Source organism: Phoxinus phoxinus (assembly GCF_949152265.1).
Source record: "Phoxinus phoxinus genome assembly, chromosome: 18".
Taxonomy (NCBI): domain Eukaryota; kingdom Metazoa; phylum Chordata; class Actinopteri; order Cypriniformes; family Leuciscidae; genus Phoxinus; species Phoxinus phoxinus.
The window spans coordinates 22,256,682-22,273,354 of NC_136893.1; the positions used below are offsets into that span (position 1 = coordinate 22,256,682).

At 39.6% G+C, this 16,673-nt stretch overlaps 1 protein-coding gene across 1 annotated transcript in view; it reads right to left on the reverse strand.

Moving 5' to 3' along the window:
* znf512b (zinc finger protein 512B) overlaps positions 1–16,673 on the reverse strand; it is a 62,602-nt gene that overhangs the window by 25,578 nt on the left and 20,351 nt on the right. The gene's annotated exons all lie outside the window — the stretch shown is intronic.

The following is a 16,673-nucleotide window of genomic DNA, read 5'->3' on the forward strand; positions in this document are numbered from 1 at the left end:
CTCACCAGCCACTGTTGCTAGTGGTTTTCAAAAGTTACTAGCCACTCAGGATTGTCACTGGCCACAATTTTGACATTGATACCATGGGGAAAAAACTGCCACATACAGATATAGATATAGATATAGATATAGACACAGACACACACACACACACACACACACACAGACACACACACACACACACACATACACACATATAGACATAGACATACACACACACACACACACACACACACACACACACACACACACACACACACACACACACACACACACACACACACACACACACACTATACACACTGCTATTAATTCTACTTTGTTAAATTCAAATATAAATTTCATGTTTGGTAACACTATTCAAATTTAAGAATACAAAAACTAACACACAAACACACACACACACACTCTCGTTTCTGCTAAATTCTCTCTCTCTCTCTCTGGGTATATGGAAGGCAGACTCTTTCACTTGCACACTCCTCTCGTTCACAATTATCCGTGTCCTCCATCACAGCGGCCCTGCGACTCTCCACAGAAGTGTGTGGGAGGGGTACAGAGCGCTGCGAGAGTGAAGAGGAGGGGGAGGAAGGGCGGGTCTGAGACCAGACAACGTGCTAATTAAATGTCACGAGTCCTGCTATCTGCCCCTTTTCACATCTGAGCTGTAGAAGCGGCTGGTTTGCTCTTTTCTCTCTTCTCCTCACAGATGACCCTGTTAACCAGGGTGGCTACAGGGGGGCTGAGGCTGCTGACCGGGGCTACAACATCAAATCTTAATTGACCTATTTGTTTTGTTTATAAATGTTCCTGATCTTCTTCTGCAGAATGAAAATGACTTAAACTTGTATGTACTGTATATATACACATACAGTGATGAGCTAAAACATTATGACCAGTCAAAGGTCAAACAAATATCGTTGATCATCTCCTAACACGGCCACATATTAAGGTCTGGGTAGATTAGATGGTAAGCAAACTATTATTTCTCGTAATCAACGGTTGCAGGAGAAATGGGCAGGAATAAAGATCTGAGCGACATTGACAAAGAGCCGAATTGTTATGGCAAGCCGACTGGGTCAGAGTGTCTCTGAAACGGCAAGTCTTGTGTGTTTGTCCTGGTCAGCAGTGGTGAGACTTTACCAACAGTGATCCTGAGGAGAGACAGGCCAGTGGCAGGGTGTTGGGCGGCCAATTCCACATAACTTAATTTATTTCAATTACGCACAAAGTTTATTTACTTAAAGGTGAACAATGCAGGGTTTTTTTACCTTAACTGAACAGCTTCGGAGTCATTGGAATGGTTATATTACCTTTTTCGGGTTGAAAGGTGGTCGTCTCGCACCCCCCTATCGCCTGTGAGCGGAAAAACCACCCTTGCAACTTTGGGCCGCCGGCCGCCGCGTCAGGAAGTATCGCGTGATATCAGGTCTCGCGATGTAACGAATTGCTTTACAGCAAAAAAAATCTGCAAAAATTCTGTCATTATTGCACTCCCTCACGCTGTTCAAACCCGAATGAAGAAGACGTTGTAAAGAAGGTCCCGTCTGCTTTGATGTCGTTGATCTACTAGCCTCTGGTATCTCAGAGTCGACAACGAGTTTTTCGACAGTGTTGTCAAATATCTATTCCGAAATTCCCGAAACTGCATAGCCCTGCTCTAATTTAAAAGCAACAGGTTTCCACACTTTTTTAAGTTAAAGCTACACTGTCATTTTCTAAGTTGATTCTTAGCAAAAAAAACACTTTGTTCTTTCAAAATGATATGTGCTCATTAATGTATAATTACTTCCACCAACTAATCAAGTATTCTCGTAAGCGTAGAATCTGCCATTTATAATACATACGGGCGAGTCGCTCGAATGGCGGAAGCCATGTTGCGCCTCCATCTTGAAAATACATTAGCCAAAGAGGGACATACCTGGAAATTCAAGCTTCGCCTTTCACGATTTTACACTCAGTGTCACCGTGACAAATGCGAGGGGAGATTACTTGCGACTGCCGGCAGATTTGAAAGCCTGTTGAAGATTGAGGATCACGCCTATTCTCGAGGACATGTAACAGAGTCGCCAAGGAAGTGAAAGAGAGAATTAAGCTAAGAGAGAGCTACATGATAGCTGATGTTAGCAATGAAATGGTACCAAAATAACGAAAACGTAAAACTATTATATATATCGTTTTACATAGAGGTCATAACACACATGTTAAATGACTAAATAACTAAATCCAATTTGTAATAGTTTTCTAAAGTAACCTCATTCTTGGAATAATACGGCCACCGTAGGAGTTAAAACGCCCTCGGAATGGGAGGGGCTAGAAAGTAATATTCAGTTGGTAGTCATATACGATTTCACCGCTAGATAGGAGTAATTCCTACACAGTGTAGCTTTAAGTCAACTGATCACTTTTTTTAGTGTATGATAACAGTCTTTAGTATGCTGCAGATGACATAACAACGGTCGTCTTCACAGGATGGGATATTCAGTCTAGAAACGAATGGGGCCGTGAAACATAACTCATCTAAGTATAGCAGATAGTGATTATCACAGTCTTTTCAGTATGCCATCCACTTATAACAGAAAGCTGCATTAACGGGAGGACATCAATCTCCAACTTAACTCAGGTAAGTATCCGCAGGTTAAATAGGTCACAGATATTGGCACACAGCAGAAAGCATAACTCAGGAGAGTATTCACAGGGAGATATCATGATTCATGACAGTCTTTGAAAAACGACATCAAAACTATCAACAGGTCACTTTTACAGTCCTTGTTGAACGATATTAAACATAACTCAGGGCTGAATTCTCAGGTAAATCCATGAACCGTCTTTGCAGGATAACACCAAACATAACTCAGGTTGATATTCATAATGTCTTTCAATCAGTCAGAAAACAGAAGACAGACTGCATCTCTGGTAAGCAAGGAAAGTGTCACTCACAGTCCTTAAAGCGAGACAAGGACTGATCTCAGGGTATGTTAACAAGACAACGATGTACTACGATTGGAAAAGTTTTTTCCTTTGTACAGACGACAACGTTGTCAAAATGATCCCCATTTAAAGACATTAATGCTTTTATTCAGCATTTATTTTACACGGCTGTTTTCAACATTAATAATAACCAGAAATGTTTCTTGAGCATCAGATCAACATATTAGGATGATTTCTGATTTCTGGAGGATCATGTGACTCTGAAGACTGGAGTAATGATCCTGGAAATTCAGCTTTTATCATGTGAAATTATAATAATATTTCATAATATTATTGATTTTATTGTATTTGTAATCAAATAAATGCAGCCTTGATGAGCATGAGAGACTTCTTTCAATATCATCTTACCATCCCCAAACTTGTGGTTAATGGTAGGCTATGTTAAACTAAACGCCACATAGCTGGTTTGTGAATACAATAAAGGGTTTTGCCCTTAAATGCTGTGACTGTTTATTGAATTCACCACTTCTCTCTGTAAATGTTGGGTACACAAAAGCGGTTTTAAAAGGGACAAGGTGAATTATATTCATACTATTATTTGACCTAAAAAGATCCGGTACAAAGGTTCCCGGGGCTTCTCTTCTGAGGTCTCCCAGTTAGTTTTGTGGTTTTAGTGGTGTTGGATAAAGGATTAAACATAATCTTTGATCACACCCGGAGGAGGGCCAGGAAAGTCAATAGCAAAATTATATGCTGTTTAAAAGGATGTTTGGGAAGCTTAAAGGAAGAGCCACGCTCGGGCTAGAGGCTATTGTGGGTGGATTTGAAGGCACACTATTTATGATAACGAGAATTAGAGAGATCTGTTCAGGCTGAGTTAGGCTAAAGCACACATACGACATTTGCCTGGTAGATAAGCACTGTATTAAGTGTGTGTGTGTGTGTGTGTGTGTGTGTGTGTGTGTGTGTGTGTGTGTGTGTGTGTGTGTGTGTGTGTGTGTGTGTGTGTGTACAGTACTTAAGCGATAAGAAGTATGAACGCAAACAAACACATTACAATGGCATGGGTTTAGTTTAGTCGAGACGATTTTGACGGTCATTATGACACTTCTGCTGATGAGGAAATGAGGTATGAATTTTAATTTCTGTCTTCAAATATACAGGTCCTTTAGATAAAGAGCATAATTAAAAAATGTTGCTCTCGGGAAAGACATGTTTGTGTTGCTATGGGAATGAGAGCTACTTGTCTTATTATCTGTCAGGCCGCTTCCAGTGTGGATGTACTCACACACATTACTACCAAAGTGGTACGCTTTAATAATACACACGCAAACTTTTTCATTAGTGGTGTTTACTAAGGCAAGCTCAAAAGCCATTATCATAAGTGTTACACTTCCTCATGCACTGTTTGTGCTATGGACAGAAATTATATCTCAAATAGTGTGGCTTGTTGAGGAAAGATGTTCTGTACTTTTCTAAGTGATCATACTTGTACACAATTCTGTCATGAAACTCGAGATGGCGCAGGCTGAGAGGTCTATAGGGCATCATCCTCTATAGGGCACAGCTGATTGGTTCAGGCTGTATCAGTAGCCAATGAGCTCGCTGCTCAACCTTCACATACTTGGTTAGTTCAAATATTTGCCCTAGCAGTGCAGCATGCTTTCAGAAACCCTCCAACTTCCCCAGCTCCACCTGTATAGATCTGCTACGGGTAATTCATGTACGCTATATTGTAGAGAAGAAGCATGTCTTACTTGCTCACAGCAGTGTGTGTATTGGCAGTAGCAAGTCCTGTACTTGCTCTGCAGCAGCAGAAGAAATATCAGCAGAAGCAACAGCAACATAGCAGATCTATTCCACCATGACAAATTGTTACACTTCGCCCAATCAGGAAATTGTAACAAAATATATCAACATTGTTATATCTATTGCCATGCTAAACATCAGTTGTCATCAGTTGATTCTGGCGGATGATGAAACAGGCAAAAAAGACAACGTCCCACTATTACCAGAAATGATAAACATTACGTCTGCTGTTTAAAACAAATAAAGAACCAATGTAGGAGAATGGTTATAATGTGCAAACAGCGAGAAACTGTGTTTTTGTTATTGCTCACTCTTTTTTTTCTGGTTTCTGCAGCAACTCTTTTCATATTCTTTATCATGGCTGAAGCGCTTTTGTTTCAATCTATAAGAATAATATAATCAGCCTATGTTATATTTTCAAGTTAAAGGTTGTTAATATTAATAAGTTGAGTCTTTTGTTTATTTGACGGTGATTTCACACTTCTTGTGTTTGTATGAAGGCTAAATACAAATAAAAGGTGAACATTAAATTATTTGTACCGTTTTTATTTCTAAAATATATAGATTTATGGGAGGTTTCACAGACTTGGCAAATTCATTTTTCAGAAGTTTGTAGGTACAGACATCCGTTGCGGCAGTTTTTCTGATCCTTTTATATTGTTCATGTCGATATCGGAATTATATCGTATCGATCTAAATTAAGAAATATATTGTGATACACACACACACACACACACACACACACACACACACACACACACACACACACACACACACACACACACACACACACACACACACACACGCACACGCACACGCACACACACACACGCACGCACAAACACTCCTTGTTTTGCCCAAATAAACTACTCTCTGTTCTCCAGCAACACCCCCTTAAAAAAGCCTAACAAAAGGTGTGTGTGACACACACATTCCCCAAGACACAAGAACAACTGTTGTGTAAAGACGTTGTATATAATTATAAAATGGTAAAATCTGTTCATGACTGCACACATCACACACACACACACACACACACACACACACACACACACACACACACACACACACGGGTATGCTGTAATTTTGAGAGAGTGAGACCCTCCCAGCTGTCTTTGGCCGCAGCTGCATATTGCTCATTTTCATCCTCACTGGAGAAGGAGAGAGAGAGAGAGAGAGAGAGAGAGAGAGAGAGAGAGAGAGAGAGAGAGAGAGAGAGAGAGAGAGAGAGGAGAGGGAGAGGGAGAGGGAGAGGGAGAGAGAGAGAGAGAGAGAGAGAGAGAGAGAGAGAGAGAGAGAGAGAGAGAGAGAGAGAGAGAGAGAGAGAGAGAGAGAGAGAGAGAGAGAGAGAGAGAGAGAGAGAGAGAGAGAGAGAGAGAGAGAGAGAGAGAGAGGGAGGGAGAGGGAGAAAGAAAGAAGTGCTGCCAACTGCATAATGATCTCAAATAACCCGGCCACTCTCCTCTTTGCTTTGCCTGCAACAACTTCTCACACACACACACACACACACACACACACACACACACACACACACACACACACACACACACACACACACACACACACACACACACACACACACACACACACACACACACACACACACACACACACACACACACACACACACACACACACACACCTTGACCCTCTTATTTTTCCCTCCTCTGTCCTCCTCTATTCATAAGGCTCCTCTCATGGGTCTTTCTGTGTACAATAATCAATTTATATGGCGTACAAACAGTATCAACAATTACAAATGAAAGCAATATCTGGAGTTTATTGCAGGTATTAAATAACTGTTGTGGAAGGTTATCAATATCTTTAGCTGTATTTAGAGTCCAAGCTAAACGCCATACTCTGAACACACTGTTGACTTTCTGTGATTAACTGATTCATTAGGTATGCATGAACTCTTCCTTATGTATTCTTTAAGTTTTAATAAGATGCTCATAATGTTTTCGTCAAATGTTCTCTATGCTTCTTTTAATGCGTTTAGAAGTTATTTGTAAAGTTCTCATTGTTACAAGGTGTTCATATGTTTTGTATGATGTATTCATAAAATAGGATTTATAAATTTTTTAAATAAGTTATTCATTAGCATTTACTAAATATCTATTTGCCGTGGTATCAAAATTATACAATTTTAATGTAATGGAATCAATAACTGAAATTATAACCTATCATTAAGTGTAGGTTTCAACATGCAAAAAAGATTTTTGCTGCTAATGAAAATGACTTTGTTAAAATGAGCTACTGACAAATTAATTCCATTATGTTCAATCCACTTGACGTGCCCCTATTATGCTATTTGAAAGTTTCCTAATGTTGTTTTGGAGTCTCCTACAACCAGTTTACATGCATCAAAGGTAAAAAAAAAACTTTAATTTTCTCATAATATACACTGCACATCACCACATTTTTCAACGATTCTCAAACGACTCGTCAGATGATTCAGTCCCTCTAAATCCCAAATCATCCGACGAGTCGTTTGAGAATCATTGAAAAATGTGGTGATGTGCAGTGTATACAATGCATAATAATAAATTAATTTTCCTTTAGCATACTAACATGCACTAGTATGACATAGGAACCTAAATTTATTAAAGGTTATAAAAGGAAATATCATGAAAATCTGATTTTTTCCGTGTTTAAGTGCTATAATCGGGTCCCCGGTGGATCTACCAACACAGAAAACGTGAAAAGTGACAACCCAGTAACTTTGATTTGGTAAGCCTTTCTCTGCAAGCATGTCAAAAAATAAGACGGTCAGATTTCACTCCCCTTCTGACGTAGGAAGGGGATCTTATTTTAATATTGCCGCCCCTTAATCTGCAAGATTTCCGCCGATGGCGATATTTGGTTTTCAAGCGACAACAGTGTGACCAGTTTTAACACAGTGGCAAAAGTTTGAGCAAAGCATGCAAACTGTTCTGTCGTTGCTGCACAGACGAGCACAGAACAATATTTGACCAAAACATGTCACAGTTGTCTTATAAAGACCTCAGGGAACTGTGTCAACTTGTGTAAAAGTTACAAATGACAGTTCATGCAAGTCGATGAGATGAATCAGTGTAACTCCACAACAACTACATAAATGTATCCAGATACCTTTCAGAAACATTGCAACCTCTTCTGAGTCTCTCTGTAAGGCTGGACTCCGCTACTTGTTAATTCTGAGATTTTGGATGAGTGAGAATTCACGTGTTTGTTATTGCCGGAGTATCTGAAGCTCGTGTAAAGGATCGGTCTCTTCAGAACTGAGGCGGGGAGCAGCAGCTCATTTGCATTTAAAGGGACACACACAAAAACGGCACGTTTTTGCTCACACCCATTATGGGCAACTTTAACAAGCTATAATAAATTATCTGTGGGGTATTTTTATGAAGGTAAATAGCAAAACTCGAGAGTTTTGCTACTCATTGCATACAATAGAAGTCATCGCAAATCATTGAAAATCATTGCGTACAATTGAAGTCCCATTTCATTGGCTAGGCGCCAACCAATAAAACGGCTCGTTTGAACACCCCCGTGCTCCCGCTCCCTTTCTCTCACGCCGCCACTGAGGTGCAAGTGCACAAGTCAGTTTTGCACCTGATATATCGCGAAAAGAGTTGCAAAAGTCAAGGCGTGAAATTTGAAATTGCAGTGACAGATTTGAGAAGTTGCAAATGCCTAATTGAGGTTGTACTGCGAATGTGAATGTAAGATTAAATGCAAATATATATTACAAGTTTGAGTCTGTCATTGTATTTCTGTGAATGGCATTTTACACATTTACTGTGAGTGTAAATGTTCTCGTACAAGTACGAATATTTATTGTACAAGTTATTAAATTCACATCTACGTCCTCTCGAGTTTTGCTACTCTACCTTCATATATTTTGAGCTGAAATTTCAGATACACATTCTGGGGACATCATAGATTGATATTACATCTTGTGAAAAGGGGCATATTATGTCACCTTTAAGTTGGTTTAAGAAAACCTTTGTATAAAATAAGTTGTTTTATACTGGTTGTACCAACTTGAACTTCAAAATTGCATTGAAATTTCCCTTAATTTAATTAAGTTAATTGAAAAACTAAAACAAGAAAGAAACCTAATTTACTTCCGAATTGTGTTGCTGTTTTCACAATAGCATCTTTCATTATTCATCAGAAGAATGTCACAATGAAAGCATTTCAAATTATTGTACAGTATGTGTTAGTATGTTATACATTTGTAGATTTTCCAAGCAAGTAACATTTTTCAGTATGTTTTATTTTACTCCATGTGGCTCTAATTATCAATTAGCTCAAAGCCACCCCCTGATACCTTTTGTCCGGCCTCTGACTTTCCAGTAGCCTTGGCAGTAGCACAAAACTGTGTTTCAGTCAATTTCGTCAATTTCCCTGACGAACTGAAGACAAAACACATCCTTCTCTGTGAATGTTGCTCTGACAGCTACTCAGCCAAGAAAGACATCATAATTCCACTCCAGAATCAACACTTAAAACCCACAGAAATGGTCCTCAACCTTCTCCATCAATATCCTGAAATGTAAATCCTGATCCATCAAAAATCCTGAAGCATGGTTTCCACTAAAACATTAAGCAGCAAAACTGTTTTCAACATTGATAATAATCAGAAATGTTTCTTGAGCAGAAAATCAACATATTAGAATTGTTCATCAGTAATAGAAAACAGTTATGTTAAATTGTAATAACATTTCACAATATGTGACCTTGGACCACAAGACCAGTCATATATGTCAATTTTATGAAATTGAGATGCATACATCATCTGAAAGCTGAATAAATAAGCTTTCCATTGCTGTATGGTTTGTTAGGATGGGACAATATTTGGCCGAGATACACCGGCAATCTGAGGGTGCAAAAAAATCGAAATATTGAGAAAATCACCTTAAAGTTTTCCATTAATGTTGGCGATTGTGCTGCATCCACTCACAAAAATAACATTTTGATATATTTCTGGTAGGAAATTTACAAAATATCTTCATGGATCATGATCTTTACTTAATATCCTAGTGATTTTTGGCATAAAAGAAAAATCTATAATTTTGACCCATACAGGGTTTTGTTGGCTATTGCCACAAATATAACCGTGCGACTTATGACTGTTTTTTGTAGTGCAGGGTAACATATTAAAGTTTTTTACTGTTTTTTTTTGCAACAAATAACTGCAGCCTTGGTGAGCATAAGAGACCTCTTTCAAAATCATAAAAAAATTGTGAACAATAGAGTGTCACAAACTTAGCAACGGTCTTAAGTGTGTGATGGACCAAATAAATCATGTGACTGAGAAGCTCATTCCAGAGAACAGCGCTGTGGCACAGAGAATCACTAAGGACACAAAGTCCTTTGTTTAAAGCCCAGACTGAAGTTGTGCGAACTGAAAAAACATGAAACACATACTAATACAGAGCAGTGTTTGAGTATATGTGTGGGAGCTCACAGAAATCTGCAGTGACAACTACAGTACTGAAGCTATGGAGGATCTGCTGAAGCCATTATGGGTGTACAGTATCATAACCAACAGCTGGACACACTGACCCCCTCTCTCCATTTCCCACTTTCTTTCATTGTTCAAGACTCATTGTTCATTTCCTCATGCCTTGGCCTTTTCCCAGATGAGAACAGGGGTCAGGGGAGCTCAAAAACATAACCCCATTTTAGGACTCTCAGGAGAGTTAAAAACAAACAAGATTCTCAGGATTCTTTTCCATCAAGAGGTAGGGTTATATAATAATGACTTAGAATCAATCATTAGTAATTTCTTACTAAAAACAAGGAGGCGGAACAAGAAGAGCACATGGCAAACACAAACAAAGACAAAGCCATGTACAATGAAACAAAGACAAGGCTGCCAGGGCAGAACCCTGATAACTACAGAAATGTAATAATCAAATGTAAATTAAATTGCATTGTTTTCACTGTATGAATTAAATGTATTCTTATTCTTTATGAATTATAAATGTATCATTATTATTATTATTAAAGATGCAAGTTATTCAAGAGCTGTGGGTGATTTTCTATTTGTATTCACATTAAAGTCGGCATGAAAAGTACAGTAAGTTGCAATAGTCTTTTCTTCCCTATTGTGATGTATATTCATTTGAAATGGCTTCTTGAACGAGAAAAGATGTAGGGCGGGACTTGATTTTTTTCCATGTGGAATTGATTGGATGGTTGTGTTTTGCTATTGGTTGATCTCATGTGAGTGACAGTAAACACCACGCCAGTAAACACATCATTAGAGAAGAGAAGAGATGCCACTGGATGAGTTATTTTGTTTAAAGATTACTAGGGCACAAAATGATGTGAATGATGTGATGATAAAATAATGTGCACGGATGGCAGCCAGTATAATATATCTTGATTCATACATAAACGTAGCCTGGGAAAACTCTGACGAACTTCCGGCAAATTTGAGATTTGCTCTGCAAGTCCGTCTGGCCAAGAGCCCATTCAAGCCCATTTCCAATTTTTCCAAATCGAGGCACCAAATCACAAACGTTGAGGCGGGCATTACACGACGTCGATCGCTCTGATTGGTTTTAGGTCTATCCAATCGTGCCCAGAGGCATTTGAGCGACATCCGTTGGTGACGTCCCTTTTGAAATGGCCTGTGAATGAACCTTTCTCCAGACCCACTCTCAGTTACAAATGAGAAGGCTCTGGTGTCATAAACACGATCTTCTGTCTAAATGACGGCGATTCACATGGATTTCCCTGTATTCAGAACACGCTGCATTGCATTCACATGTTCACTTATTTACTTTACAACAATCCAAGTTGCTATATCAGTCAAACGTATTGGTCACACTCAGTGTAAAACAAAACACTATTAATTAATCAATCAGGCCAGAGATTAGCGAATGATGCAGTCATAAATCCCGATCACTTCTCTCCTCTCTCTTTCTCATTTATGGTGTTCCGCTGTCCCTCGTGATGTGTAACAAGGAGGCAGACCTAAACAGATTAGCCCATTAAATGGTAAATGGACTGCATTTACAGTATATAGCGCTTTAACAGACCCATGGCCACCAAAGCGCTTTACATATTGCCACACATTCACCCATGCATTCACTCATTCATTCACCGACGGTGGTGTCAGCCATGCAAGGCACCATCTAGCTCGTCGGGTGCAGCTGGGGTTAGGTGTCTTGCTCATGGACACCTCGACACTCGGTCAGGTGGAACCGCCAACCTTCCGGTTTGTAGACAACCTACATGAACCACTGAGCCACTTTTTGAGGGTACATCTAGGTGGGGGGCTTGAAAATGTTTTCTTCTACAAAAGGGAGTAATGGTAATACTCTTTTATGTCCTGCTTTAGCTTTGTTTTCACTCTGTTTGTTTTCTTTATTTCCTGTTTTCCTGTGTTCCCTAGTCAGTTTCCCTGGCTGTTAATTAGTTCAACTTCTTACACACCTGTTTCTGTTCTTCTCATTATCAACCCGATTTTTCCGGTATTATTTATAATTCAACGTCTTAATGTGGTTGTGTCATTTTCTTTCTCCTGAAATCTCCTGAGTGTTCTTGTTGGATTTATTAAAGACTATTTATTTTGAATATTCCTATGTCTCCGTTGTGCGTTCTCTACTGTGACAAAGAGGGCCCCGGCAGAAAAGGTTTGGGAACCACTGGCTTACAGCTACATAAAGATTATGAACTCTTTTTAATGCTTCATAATACGTTCTCTGAGTGCTATTTGTATTGAAAAGCTTCAAAGAGGTGTTACATCCATGAACCTCATTCAGTTTTTGATAACAGATTTTCTTATATGTCAAGGCCAGAAACAGAATAGCAAAGGAGATCAGACTGGCTAAAAGAAGCTACTCTGCAAAGCTGTAAAACCAGTTGTCAGCCAACGACGCAGAGTCAGTCTGGACAGGTCTGAGGATCATCACCATGTACAAGACACCAGCCCACGATCTGTGGAGAATCAACAACTGGCTGAGGATCTGAATGTGTTTTACTGCCGAGTCTCATACCCCACAGAGCAAAGAAGTCTACTCTGTGGATGATGCAGTCAACATAGGACTGCAACATCTCATCAGACCTGGGACTTACGCAAGGATCTTATTTGTGGACTTCAGTTCAGCTTTCTACACCATCAGATTAGATCTTCTATCATAAAATCTGACCCAGCTTTTCGTGCCCAGCCCAATCTGTCAGTGGACCACCAGCTTTCTGGCAGATAGGCAGCAGATAGTGAGAGTGAGACTGGGAAAACTCTCACTATCAGCACTGGTGTTCCTCAGGGATGCGTCCTCTCCCCACTGCTCTTCTCATTGAACATAAGTGACTGCACCTCTAAAGACCCCTCAGTCAAGTTTGCAGACGACACCACAGTCATCGGCATTATCCAGGATGATGAAGAGTCTGCATACAGACAAGAGGTTGAACAACTGTCTGTCTGGTGCAGTCATAACAACCAGTCATGTTCGTGGACTTCAGGAGATACACCCCAGCATTATCCCCACCCAGCATCATGAGCAGCACTGAGGCAGCAGTGGAGTCATTCAGGTTCCTGCGCAACACCATCTCTCAGGACCGGAAGTGGGACAATCCCGTTGTGAACAAGGGCCAGCAGAGATTGAACTTCCTTCACCAGCTGAGCCACCGGAGCTGCTGACACAGTTCTACTCACCGTCATTGAGTCTGTCCTGTGCTCATCTATAACTGTCTGTTGTGGTTCAGCCACCAAATCAGACATCAGGAGACTACAACGGACCGTCAGGACTGCTGAGAGGATTACTGGTGCCCCCCTGCCCACCCTGCAGGACCTGTACTCTTCCAGAGTGAGGAAAAAGGCAGGTAAAACCATCAATGACTCCTCCATTTGAACTTTTTCAAGTGCAATACCCCACTTTTTTGTGCAATATCCTTGTAAATTCATTTAGTTCTATTTATTCATATTATTATTCACAATACTGTAAATATGTTCATTCTGAATAAACCTATCCGTCTTTACACTTTGTTATATTTTTTATTCTTAAATGTTATAATGTGTCTTGTTATATTTATGTGTGTGCACTGGAAGCTTCAATGCCACGGTACATTCCTTGTGTGTGCAAGCACTCTTGGCAATAAAGCTCTTTGTGATTCTGATTTAAAATGAAAATGGTTTTGAATTGCTCTTTTATGTGTTACACTTTTTTCCCACATACGGAAGACTTGTAAAAGATTTATGCGATGGGAAAAGACAAAAGTACTTTTAAGATAGCTAACTGATTTTTCGTTTCAAGATAACTAATGTAAACTCAGGTTTACTGTCAGTTCTCCTCTCTCTCCCTTTAGCTCCCAGACTGCATCACAGCTCACAGCTAATTTTAGACAAATCCAAAATAGAAGAGCCTTCATCTAGAAGCCACTCTTTTACACTGGATGAACAGATAAGACAGCACAATGTCTGTTCAAACATTAAACTTGTGCAATTTGCTATTTATTTACAACAAATGTACAAGTTTAATTACAACATGAAGTTTTATGTAACAAAGTTCGGGAGGAGCATGTTCAGGTAATCATCCAATCAGCACAAGAAGGAGCCAGTATAAATAAAGCCTTTCCTTACCTCCTGTCTCATGACTAATTTCTCAGCATCCCACCTCCACCCCTTCACCCCACATTCGGCTGGGTCCGTTCATAGATACCTATGATCTCTAAAGTTATGGGGGGAGTACTCTGGGGTCGGGCCGAATTCTGAGCTCGGAGCCCTCCCCCCGGACAGCAAGCCAAATACGCATTATAATATTACATCAGATTTCATTAACATGTAAACTTGTGAATCTAAAGGACAAAAATGAACCACCACCTAAAAACAACACTCACCAAGTGCCAAATCCGATTAATTTAGGCTGTATTGAGTAAATTAGTTTATATAAATTGCACAATTTCACAACGTTAGGTCTACCATAGCAGGCTTTCCGTCATTTAATCTTGTGTGTTTATGTGTCCGTAAAATATTAATCCTCCATTACCAAAACAAAGGAACCTCGAATTCTGGAGTGTAACAAGGGAAAAGTGATCAAAACAAACTCAAACCACAGCTGCAGATATGATACTTGCTTGCTCAGATCTTTTTTTTCTGACTTTAGTTTCGTTGGAAACTCTTCTTACTATCAGTGGGGCTTGATGTAGCGTGACAGATCCACTCCGGCATGACGATTACAGTAACAGTGCCGAAGAAACATCTTACTCCCCAATACCTTTCAATTTTATTTAAAAAAAAAAATGGCGATAGAGAGGCTAGTTTTAACAAAAATATGAACTAACATGAATGAATAAGGCATGAATATTGGCAACATTTAATAAACATTTAACTCCAATATTGATTGCAAGTTTGTTTCCCTTCACAACACTGCTACTTAATTTGTCTTTATTCGTCTTATGAATATTCCTTGTGAGTAAACATCTGCTATATCATTTATTAAGTATAACATTGATGTTAAATGAATTATAAAAAAGCCCAGCAGGTGGTATTTTAACAAGCAAGCCAAACTCGAATGACTCACTCAAACTTACACTGAGCCAGTGTAGAAGAGCAGAGCAAACTGAATTTCTGAATGGATTCAGATTTCTGCAGCAATAGAGAGACTGAGACTGGAGATGGGTGGAGTGTGTGTGCGCATGGGGTCACAAAAAAGCAAAGAAAAGCGGTAGGATCCATTTCCCTTGACTCAAGGTCCCTGCACTGACTCTTAAGGTCTGAATCGATTTTTAAACTACTCTCCATAAAGCTCCAGCACATCATTGGCCTTGCAGAGCTTGTTCTGGGCATAATCTCCAGCTATCATCTGCTGACACAGGGCCAAAAGTCTGTGGCAGTCCCAGCATCCCATAATTCACTGCTGCTGATAATGCTCCAGGAAAATGTTGCCCTTGTACACTAATCTAGGAGCAGGCTGAATCATAAGCCTCGGATGCTACTGAAATGATTTTTAGAAGGGTGATAACATACAATTTTAGGTCCCTCTTTAAATAAAACGATGCTAAGTAGCATAGTGGTTTAATCGTTTCTATCTTATCAGTACCCTGTTGTTCATGGATAATGGCTGGGTGGACTATCGCATCTGTCATCAAGATATAATGTCCACAGTCTGACAGTGACTTGATGATACAGGATAAAAGTATCTATTTTATGGCACAAAAGAAAAGGACAAAAATCAATATCTACACTTACTATGTGTGAGAAATTGACTTTACTTGTAGTTTAATACAATACCTGTAGTTTACTACTTGTAGTGCAATACAATAAGATAGCTATATCTGACTAAATGTTTTGCAGATTGGGTTAATGTGTTTTAAACCCTAGATTTAAGCCATTTTTAACACTCGATGGAGCAACACTTGACACTTGTAATTTTGAAACTGGGTAAGCACCAATTTTGCCAAGGGGCTGTTTACACGACACACCGTTTTCAACTAAAAACGTAAAACTTTTTATGTTGGCGTTTTGGGTTCCTGAAAATGCAAACCTTTGAAAACGGGTTTCAAAGTGCAAGTTTTTGTCAGCGGTCTCCGTGTAAACAACAAAAACGTGAATCTCCGAAGACAATGACGTCATGCACATGCGAATTACGTGTTCAGTCTATAGTGTTTCATCCTCATCTAATGACCTGGCAGCAGAATACAGCCTTTTTTAGTCGTTTTCGAGGATCCGTGTGAATTGGGATCGTTTTGACAATGGTGTCGTCTGTATGCCGAAAACTCGAAAGGAAAAACTCAGTAGTAAGCATATCGTTGTCATGTAAACGCACCCTAAAATGTGGTGCCATGGTGCCAGTGATATACTTTCCCTGCTGAAAAATCAAGCATAAACCAGCATGAATTCCATGTTGGTCCAGGCTGGTTTATACTGGTGGACCAGCAAACCAACAACCAGCATCCCATACCAAAACATATGCTTGTTACCAGCAATGCTGGATTTA